This window comes from Papio anubis, chromosome 16 (assembly GCF_008728515.1).
Source record: "Papio anubis isolate 15944 chromosome 16, Panubis1.0, whole genome shotgun sequence".
Lineage (NCBI taxonomy): Eukaryota > Metazoa > Chordata > Mammalia > Primates > Cercopithecidae > Papio > Papio anubis.
Window position 1 is genome coordinate 41754379 of NC_044991.1, and position 8985 is coordinate 41763363.

The window sequence follows — 8985 nt, forward strand, 5'->3', positions numbered from 1 at the left end:
TGAGTTTGCCATTCTGTTCTGTTTCCCTTTACCTCCATGAGAACTAAAGTTATGGGTAATTCATTCAATAATGACATTTCACAGGCATTTGGGTGCCCCTCTACTGGTCACTGTGCACACAAAGGCACAAATAAGACATGGACACCAAGGATCAGAAGGGGAAGATGGAACTCCTCCCTGTGCTGTGGGAGAGGCGTGTACAGAGACACTGGGGGTCAGAGGAGGCATGGCCAGGTCCACCCAGGAGCAGGGGCTTGCGAAAAGCATCCCAGAAGAGGTGAGCCTGAGGTGACCCTAGAAAGATAAGGTAGGCAAGGATTAGGCAGGGAACCCAGGCCTGGGGAGAGTGGCTTGAATGGTGGCATTCTGGACAAAGGTGGAGTACTTGGAGGAAGGGCAAAGGCGCAGAGGCACCAAACATCCTGGATTTTTTTTTTTTTTTCTTGTGACGGAGTCTCACTCTGTCTCCCAGGCTGGAGTGCAGTGGCGTGATCTTGGCACACTGCAACCTCCGCCTCTGAGGTTCAAGTGATTCCCCTGTCTCAGCCTCCCAAGTAGCTGGAACTACAAGTGTATGCCACCACGTCTGGCTAATTTTTGTATTTTTAGTAGAGATGAGGTTTCACCATATTGGTCAGGCTGGTCTCGAACTCCTGACCTCAGGTGATCCACCCACCTCAGCCTCCCAAAATATTGGGATTACAGGCGTAAGCCACTGCATCCAGCACATCCTGGATTTCTAAAAGAAGAATAATATATTCTTGAATGCTGAGGGCAAAGTGGGTGGTGGTGGGAGAGAAAGCTAGAGAGGAAAACACCGACCAGGCCAGATCATGGAAGGCCTTTGTGGTCAGTGTTAGGACTTTGCAAACGAATCTGTAGGCAAGAATTTGAGGCAGAGAAGTGACGTGATCTGACTTGCATTTTAGGAAGATCCTGCTGACCCGGAATAAAAGATGGCTAGAAGGGTGGAACTCTAGAAGTGGGGAAAGACTAGAAGATTATTGCAAAACTTGGAGTTACAGATGTCAGGAGCCAGCATCAAGGCAACTGCAATGAGAGTGAGGAAGAGGCAACATGCAGGTGAGATGTCAAGCAGGAAGCATCTACAGGACTTGGAGCTGATTTGTTAGGATGGTGAGGGCTAAGGAAGCATCTAGAATGGCTCCGGGTTTATGGCTTGGGTGAAGAGGCGGATGGTGACACTGCTTCCCAAAACTAGTGTCTTCAGAAATGAAAAGGAGTAGGTTAGGAAGATAAAAAAGAGAAGTACAGGGTCAGATATTGTGTCTTGGGACATCTGTGGGGCACCCAGGAGGAGGCCCTCAGTAAGAAGTCGGATCTCAGCATCCCAGAGCTGGGAGGCTTCAGCTTGTGAGAGGTGGGTGTAGGAGAATGAGAAGAGAGAAGAGACAGTGGCCTCAGGCCTGAGTGCATGGGAGCAGGGAACAAGGAGCCAGTAGACAAGTCGGGGGAGAAACTTTCAGGGAGGAGGAATAAGAGAGTATTATCTGTGGAGCCAGCAAAGGACGAAGTTTTAAGAAAATGAGTGCTCAACCGTATCAGATGTCTCAGAGAACTCACCCATAATAAGGCTCAAGAAAAGTCTACTGGATTTGACATTTAGAAAGTCGTTACAGCCCTAAGCTAAAGACCTTTCAGTGGAGTGGTGGGGTCAGAGGTCAGAGTGAGTCCAGGGGTGAGTGGCGGGTCAAGCTGTGGGAGCTGTGAATGCAGGAAGCTGCCTCCTAACACATTTCCCTTTCCAAAAGCACCCTGAGTCCTGGAACGCCCGTGACCCATGCTGCTGGTGCCAAGATGACCTGGGGTTCTAACAAGGACGGACTATGCAGTTACCCATCATTCGCTACATCATCCATTATTTATCAAGCATCTATAGGGTGTCTTCAATATGCCAGGTACTGCGCCAGGTACCTGGGCCCCAAAAATGAGTAAGACCCAGGCACTGCCCTAGAGATATTCATGTTTTAATGCGGAAACACACCGATCAAACATTACCAGGTCATGCAGCCTGTGTTTTAACTGAGTAGGGAAAGATGAAGGAGGTCAAGGAAAGTTTCATGGAGAAGTGACAATTGTCATTACAGACAACGGCCAGCCAAGGAACTCCTTGAAGCAGGGGAGTGGCATGATGAAATTTTTGTTGTAGTTTTATGCAGAAAAGGGATGCATTTTCACAAATTTAATACTTTCACATGACTGGCATCCAGATCAAGAACAAGGACATGACCAGCCCCCAGAAAGCCCTCGTGACTTTTTCTAGCCAACACCATCACGAATTTTCCACACCCCCACTTTTTTTTTTTACATAAATAAGTGTATATAGTACTCATCTGTGTCTGCTGTCTTTTGCTCAACATGACATTTGTGGGCTTCTTTCCACATTGCTGCATAGAGTGGCAGATGGCCACTTTCAGATTTGTTTTTTTTTAAGGAAAATGTGGTAAAGATGTGAGTCTCATGTGTAGATTATGAAAATCAGTCCTTTGCTTTGCTGTCCTGGTACATGTGATTAACCAACAACCTTGGCTCCTTGCCCCTCCCCAAATAGAAGTGAGTGGGGCTGGCTCTCTCCATTTCCTCACCTCCCTTTTCAGGATTCACTATTCATTTCTCAAATTGCTCACAGTGTTCTTTGAAATGCAAGTTCTCTTGTATGTCTGTGTGTACAAGATGTGTGTGTGCACATGTGCTGCCAGGGAAAAAGGGGAAAAGAATTCTGTAGGGTTTGCCCCAGTCTCTAGTGCCCCATTTGGGGCAGTGGCAGGTGTGGTTGGCAGGCTGTCCCAGAAAGAGACAGGCTAGCTGCAGGGTGTACAGCTGTGACTAACAGAGTGGGAAGGGAGCAGTGGAGGGGCCTAGTAATGAAGGAACCACCCTCAGAGGAGACCTAAGTCATTACTGTCATTCTAACTGCCACCCTCCTGAATGCACAGGAAGCTTACAAATCTCAGAGCAATCCATTCCCGCTTCTGCTGGAAGAAAAATGAGAAATCCCATATCAGGAGGAATTCGTAATTCCTGCCTGTCTTCTTAAAAATACATCAAGATCCTGCAGAAAATATGCTTTCAAACCTAGCCCCTCCGATACCCAGCAGTTAGGCAGCTTCTGCTTCTGCCTGACAGCGCCTCATAAAATTCCTACAGGAAGAGGTTATATGACCAATAAAACCTGCCCCCAATGTCTCTCTTGGCTGAGCTTTGTCCTAGGAGCCCTTTATACTTCCCCCAGCCTCTTTCGAGGTTAATAAGCTCACATTTTCAAGGGCAGCTCTAGATGTAAAAGAGAGCAGGTTCTTCTCCCTTTCTACCTAGAATGAAGATTTGTTATTTCTTAAATTGACACTAGAAATGTTTTGAGACCTAGCCTGCCATTTGGAAAGACCCCAGTGTAAATCCTGTAGGACTGAGAGCCTTGTAGGGAGTGGTGAACTGGGGAGGCTCAGAAGACGACATCTCCCTGCCTCTAAAACATTGACTTTTCTCTCTATGCGCATTCGAGCTAGTGCTTTGTTATAGTCTTTCTCTCCTCTCCCTGTCTCTCTTTCTCTGTCTCTCCAAATGTGAGTTTCCTTGTTTGTGAGAGTCTGATTATTTAACATGTTGGTGAAGTGGCCTCTGGCTTAGTAATAATGTCCTCCAGTAGCCTTAGAACATTAGCTAGGAGCCAAGGCCCTGAGAAGTTGAAGGTTGTGTCCAAGAACTGCTAGCTGCTTAGGGACAGAATTAGGAGTAGATAGTCTCAAAAGCCACTGTCTCTCCCCTCCTAAGTTGACCTTTCTCTTTTCTGGAGCTTAGTCACTTACTGTCTCCTCTGGTCTCCACGGATATTTTTTCTGATTACATCAAGACTTATTCTCAAGAAAAACAGGGTATAATAACCACATGAAGTTGTTAATGGTAGTTGATGCACAATGTGGACTCCTTGTTCCAAGAATATTTGCATTTCATCAGGGGCAGAGGCATGCACATGCCTCGAATGGCCATTCATTCACTTGCCGTGTTCCAACTTCTTCTAGCCACATGGTAGGCTGAATTTCTCCATCCCAGTGAAATCAGGGTGACCATGTGACCCACTTTGGCCAATATGATGGAAATGGAAATGACATGAGTCACTTCTGGTGGAAGCTTTGAGAACCAGTATGTGGAGCCTCCCTCAGTCTGGATCCCTGAGTGACCAAAAAGAGCACAATCCTGATACTGACCTATGCTAGGCCTGTAGGGAAGTAAGGAATAAATTTTGTTGAATTAAGCCTCTGAGATTTGGGGGATGTTTGTTACTGCAGCATAACCTAGCATACTCTTTCTGATAAACATGTCATGGATTTCAGGCATTGAAAATTGCATGCCCAGCAGCACTGGACCATTGAGAGGCCATGCACCATATTGTTGTGCCCCAGCATTCTTCTATAACCATAGAGACCAAGCCAGAGTCTTGGACACATGATGTGTACCCAGCATCTCTTGGTTGTACTTACTGGGAGCACTTGTTGACTTGAAGGCCAAAGGAAAGTGAGCTCAGGTCACCAAACACATCTTTCACTCTTCTCCAGGGCCAGACACCTCCAAGAGTAAGTGTGCCCAGGCAGGGCCTGTTGGTGAGGTCCAGAAGATGATATAGTCTGGGCTATAAGGCCAGGCTGTGTAGGTTACTGAATTGTGATTGGCATGCCTTTGTCCCAATTTGCTTTTTCCCATGGGTTTAAATTACTTGAACAACCTATTTGCTTTCCTCTAAAAATAAAACGTAACTTTTTTGCAGTCAGTGTTAACAGCGAGTAGCTAAATCCATCCCTGTCATCCATTGTAAATTCAGCTCAACTTTTCGGTTTTATTGAGAGCCCACTATGTGCCATTAGAAACAGTTCCTGCCTTAGCATTTGCAGTCTAGCAGAGAAGATGGGCATGTTAGCGAGTAAGCAGAAAAAAATGTGAATCCTGGATATAGCCCATTCCTTGAAGAAACATTTATGGAGAGCCATCATTTCCTAGGTAATAGACATTGCAGAAAGTGCAGAGGCAGACCTAGAGTGGGATGGAAACATTTGGGAGCAATTGCCTCTTTTCTGGAGGAAGGATGTGTTCCAGTTACAATCACTTCGTAACAAATCCTTGTTGCTTAAAACAGCTATTGTATTAAACTCACAGATTCTGTGGATTGGGAATTCAGGCAGGGTGCAGTGAGGATGGCTTGTCTCTGGTTCTCAGCATCTCAAAAGTCACTAAGGCTGAAGGTGATGTCATGGGGACTGGAGTCATCTGGAGGCTCCTTCGCTTACATGTCAGGTGTCTGGGTTGGGATGACTCAAAGACTGAGCTCAGCTGGGACTGACAACCTACACATAGCCTTTCAATGTGGCCTGAGCTTCTCACAACACAGAAGCTGATTCTCAAAAGGGAACATCCCAGAAGGGCATCAAGACAGTGAGTGTTCCTGTAGAAGCAGGTGCACATTGCACTGCCTTTTGTGACCTAACCTCGGAAGTCTGGCAGTGTCATCCCTCTCTGTATTCCATATGTTGTAACAGTCACTAAGGCCAGGCTGGATTCCAAGGGTGGGACACAGATGCCACCTCTTAATGGGGATGTGTCCAAGAATTTGTAGACATATTTGAAACCACCACAGATTGGGAGCAAACACAGCTTGCTAGTTATCTAACTAGGTTCCATTTTTACCTTCCTAGTAACAGAATCCCTATGTTATCAGTTAACTCAGATTTTTAAAAATCTACTTTTCCTGGCCTCCCTTAAAGATGTGTGTCCAATGGGAAGAAAGGAGTAGTCATTGGATGAGCCTTTTGGAAAGTTCTTTTATAAACTTTAAAGAATCTTCATAGGATATTGTACTCTTCTGAAAAGTGTCTTTTCCCCCTCCTCCTCTTCTTTATTCTCCCTGCTTGGAATGCAGATGACAGAGTTGGAGCTCCAGTAGTCATCTTGAGACCACGAGGCAATCCTGAGAAGGAAAGCTACACATTAAGGATGAGGGAGCAGAAAAATTAAAGAATGCCAGGTCCTGGGAGACATTGTGGAGCCAACATGCCAACCCTGCCTTTGAATGTCAAGCTATAAGACAGTAAAATAAATGTCTATTATATTGATGTTGTCTGTCACCAAAATCAATCCCTAACTGACACAAGGGATCAGAAAGAGTTAGATCAGAAAGGAGGAAATGTAATTTTTTTTTTGGTAAAGTAATAATTGCACAAGCATTTGCTAAAATGAGCAGGGGGTTGCCAGATAAAGTAAGGAAAGAGCTTTCATGCAGAGGGAACAGTATCGTTAAAATGTCAAGGAAGTCACTTGATCACTTTCACCTGAAAAAATAAGATATATTAGAGTGGCTTGGTGAGGTTACTTGCAAATTATATTTGAAGATTCCAGAGGAAGAAATAATAGAACTTCAGGTATGCTGAGAAAGGTAAGATGGCGCACAGATATTTCACAATAAGTTGCAAATAAATGCCTTTTATTTTGTATCCTAGCTAATAAACAGTTACATGGAAACTCTAAATAGCTGTGTAAATGGTCAAGAACTCTTTGTAGACTTTCAAGCTGATTTTGGAGATGTCTACATCTCAGTCAATAATGAGACATTTAATTCTTCTTTGGCTATGCCAATTATGTTATTCTTTGTTTTAGAATGACTCGTTGGGATATGGTCACCCTCAGTGCCACAAAATGAAACTCATATACGTTGTAAGGGATCAAATTGCAACTGATTATTATTGATATATTGGGAAACAATTTTTAAAATGTTCTTGGGCCAATGTTCCATTGTATGTTCAAATTTCCTGAAATGGACTAACTTTCAGAGCCCCCAAGAAGGCTGGCCAACTTCTAAAAACAAAAAAAAGGAGATTATTTTAATTTCTATTAAAAAAAAAAACCAGTACAAAAAAGATGAGCTAATTCTTTACACTTGTTTTATTTTGTTTTGTTTTGTAGAGAGAGTCTCATTGTGTTGCCCAGGTCTAGAACTTCTGGCCTCAAGTGATCCTCCAGTCTCAGCATCCCTAGTAGCTGTGACTACAGGCATTGCCACTACAGTCTGCTAATTTTTTTTTCTTTCTTTCTTTCTTTTTTTTTTTTTTTTGTATAAAGGAAGTCTCACTATTTTCCCCAATCTAGTCTCAAACTCTTGGCCTCAAGTGATCCTCCTGCCCTGGCCTCCCAGGGATTACAGGCATGAGCTACCATGCCCGGCTTGTACACTTAATTTTTGAACTTGCCTCCGGCTCCCACCTTCAGCTGCTCTGCTGAGAGAGAATAAAGAGTGGTGGTAAACAGCATAGGCTCCCGAGAGCTGTCCCTCTGACTAGCTGTGTTATCTTGGGCTAGAAACTTATTATCTCTGTGCCTTAGTTTCTTCAATATAAAATGGTAATAGTTTATGCCTACTTCAGAGAGTTGTGAAGTTTAATAAAGATCTGCTTTGAAAAGTACTTAGAACAGTGTTTGAAACATGGAATTCAATAAATGTCAGTTATTGCAAATGCTAATTTTCTCAAAATATGTCTGCACCTCTTAGAACATTATAGCTCCTGTGGGGTCACACGTCTTGCCAGTTTCACTCAGTGCTAGTGTAATGTCATACGCATAATTGATGCTTAGTAAATACTTACTGGCTGAGTTGGTTGAGTTTAACACCCCCTCTCAAGGAATTGGCTCACATTAAATTAGAAGGAAGCGGGGCTGAGGGAAATGACTGTGTTTTTTGCTTTTGTTTATAGATTTTACAGCACATAGTTATAATTTAGAAGTCCATTCTGATTTATTCATCACTCATTTTAATAGTCTATTAGGGAATCAGGGAAGTAAACAAACCCACTTTTTCCTCAAATTATTTAATGATGGAATAATATTTGTCTAGATAAGCCTTTATTTGCAGCTAATGTTCTGATGCCATTCTCCACTCATTACTACCCTCTCTCTCCATCCATCAAGCTGTCATTGAACTCCTACTGTGTGCTATGCAGTAGCTATGGTGCTGCATAAGTCCACACATATCCCATGCCATGGTGGGTGCTGACAATCTGGTGAAAAGACAAATCATCACAAATAATCACACACAAAAAGGCAAAATTGTCATTATAGCAAGTGCCCTAAAGAAAAACAATGAGAGTGATGTTTTTCTGAAGAACTGAGGCATATATATGTATATACAATACATATGTGTATATGCATGTGTCTGTTCACACACTTGTGTGACTACATACATATATGGGTATATACAAATGCCATACTTGTGCTTTTGTATTTGCGGCATCATGAATTTTATTGGTCAACAGTTAACAATCTAAACCAAACTGCTACTTTTATGTAACATTGGAATAAATGTAACCAATCACTTTTTCTTTTTTGAGACAGGGTCTGGCTGCTTAGGCTGGAGTGCAGTGGTACAGTCTGGATTTACTGCAACCTCCACCTCTGGGACTCAAGCCGTCCTCCCACGTCAGTCTCCTAAGTAGCTAGGACTGAAGGTGGATACCACAATGCCTGGCTAATTTTTGTATCTTTATTATTATTATTATTATTATTGTTTTATTTTGTAGAGACAGAGTTTTGTCATTTTGCCCAGGCTGGTCTCGAACTCCTGAGCTCAAGCAATCCACCTGCCTCAGTCTCCCAAGGTGTTGGAATTAATGGCAGGAGCCACCATGCCCAGCCAATCACTTTTTCATTATGCATATCCTGTCTCTCCTCCTTTCCAACTATTAATAATAGTGACATTTGTTGAGCACTGACTAATACTGTATTAAAGACTTGAAGACAGCCAACAGCACTGTGAGGCAGGAGCTACTATTATCCCCATTTCCAGATGACGAACTGAGGCTAGGGGAGTTCAATACATTATTAAAAGTCAGCCATGGCAGGTTGTATCTCTGTCTCTGCATCAAACGGAGTTTAGGGAAATAGATTCTATGGAAGCCAGCAACGTACAGGAACTGGATGGAGATGCAG

The 8985-nt window shown here is 43.4% G+C and overlaps 2 long non-coding RNA genes across 7 annotated transcripts in view; one reads left to right on the top strand and one right to left on the bottom strand.

Moving 5' to 3' along the window:
• The window catches only part of LOC103888130, a 38139-nt gene extending 33829 nt beyond the window's left edge, over nt 1-4310 (bottom strand). For 4 of the 5 annotated variants that reach the window (XR_001892047.3, XR_001892046.3, XR_652520.3 and 1 more), the window contains exon 1: nt 3828-3913. This is a non-coding gene — a long non-coding RNA (uncharacterized LOC103888130). Of the gene's footprint in view, nt 1-3827; nt 3914-4226 lie in introns of those variants that run through there. The other variant, XR_001892049.2, reaches the window with a different exon arrangement.
• Nucleotides 4311-4503: 193 nt separating this feature from the next.
• On the top strand, nt 4504-8418 carry LOC108580668. 2 transcript variants are annotated; one of them, XR_001892051.2, is made up of 3 exons: nt 4504-4592; nt 5930-6442; nt 8388-8418. It is a non-coding gene; the product is annotated as an uncharacterized LOC108580668 (long non-coding RNA). The 2 variants fall into 2 exon arrangements; XR_001892050.2 differs by lacking the exon at nt 8388-8418 and adding an exon at nt 6970-7007.
• The last annotated feature ends 567 nt before the right edge of the window (nt 8419-8985 follow it).